Raw genomic sequence first — 1572 nt, 5'->3', positions numbered from 1 at the left:
GACAAGTTTCATATTATCTCTTTGATATATAAATCAGGAACATATTCAGAACTGATTTATCCCATGATGTAGGTAATGATTCACGTTGTATGTTTTTTTTTCAATATGAGTAACGATTATCAGTTTCTAAAAAGGTTGTTATTAGTATTCAGCATTCTTTCCACTTGCTATCACTTACCTTTGCTTTTTCCCAATCAAACCACCTCATCTTTAGTGCTGACACTTCCATGGACTATCCTGGTACTTCTCTACATCTCCTCCTGCCTCTTCAAGTCTTTGGCAAGCCCAAAGGAGCAACTCACCAAAGTTACTCTTGATGTCAAAATCTTCAAGGAACCTTTTTGTTCACAGGAATGACTTTGGTTATAATTTAAAGGAAAATGTACTGAATGATAGAATAGGTTCTGGGGATTTGGCAATAGCAATAATCTTACCACAGTCAATAGTCTGACTCCTGGACAATTTCTCTCTTCCTCACCATTATGTCTTCCATTACCACACCGAAGGGAGGTTGAGACCCACAGAGTTGATTCTCATGCACCTAATTATAGCCAACTCCTTGGTGATGCTCTCAAAAGGTGTCCCCAAGACATTGGCTTGGGGGTAAAATATTTCTTCAATGAGTTTGGATGCAAACTTCTTTTGTATGTTCAGAGGGTGGTCAGGGGAATGTCCATTGGCAGCACCTGCCTCTTGAGTGTCTTCCAGACCATCGTGATCAGCCCCATGAACTCCTCATAGAAGTATCTTAAAGTCAAAGCTCCAAAGTATGTTGGCATGTCCATTTCCCTCTTCTGGATCATATGTATGATAGAAAATTTTATCATTCCTATGTATGTGTTGTATGTGTCAGGGAAACAGAGCAGCCAAAAAAAAAAACATCACAAAGAAAAGGGATTTTGAATACTGTTCTACATCTGACCATGAGACAATCTCAGGGTCACTCTATGCAATACTGATAGTATTCCCTGAAGTTTCACTTCCTGGACTCAGGATCTGGGCCAGCAGCTCCAGGGTTTTCATCCTGCACAGGCACAAGCACAGGTCCAACACATTCACAGCACTCGTGTTTCCCCCAGATCCTCTGCTGAGTCTAGAGCAACCCACCATTACTTCCTCACTGACCTAATTTCTGCATGTTTTCCAACTGTCAGTCCCTTTCTGATAATGAGACAAGATTCCACAGTATCTAGCTTCTGGTTTTTCTGGATAAGGAACACTATCTTAGCAGAAAAATGTTAAGTTGTATCATTTTGCACAATCCTCAGTTGATTATTCACTCATCACATTGGAAAAGTCAATAGCATCTTATTTTTAAATTTTTTAAATGTTTATTTATTTGTGTGTATGTGTGTGTGAGAGAGAGAGAAAGAGAAAGTCGGGTAGGGGAGTGGCAGAGAGAGACGGAGACAGAGAATCTGAAGCAGATCAGATCTGGTGCTATCAGCACAAAGCCCGACATGGGGCTAGAACCCATGAACCATGAGATCATAACCTGAGCTAAAGTCGGACACTCAACTGACTGAGCCACCCACGTACCCCAATATGGCATCTAAAAGAGTAAGCCACTTG

At 40.8% G+C, this 1572-nt stretch overlaps 1 pseudogene; it reads left to right on the top strand.

Annotated features, from left to right (window-relative positions):
* The first annotated feature begins 316 nt into the window (after window positions 1-316).
* On the top strand, window positions 317-1242 carry LOC109252857 (vomeronasal type-1 receptor 4-like; annotated as a pseudogene).
* The last annotated feature ends 330 nt before the right edge of the window (window positions 1243-1572 follow it).

This window comes from Panthera pardus, unplaced genomic scaffold (genome assembly GCF_024362965.1).
Source record: "Panthera pardus isolate Hobbes unplaced genomic scaffold, ASM2436296v1 HiC_scaffold_18, whole genome shotgun sequence".
NCBI lineage: Eukaryota > Metazoa > Chordata > Mammalia > Carnivora > Felidae > Panthera > Panthera pardus.
This window is presented reverse-complemented; position numbering and strand designations above follow the sequence as displayed.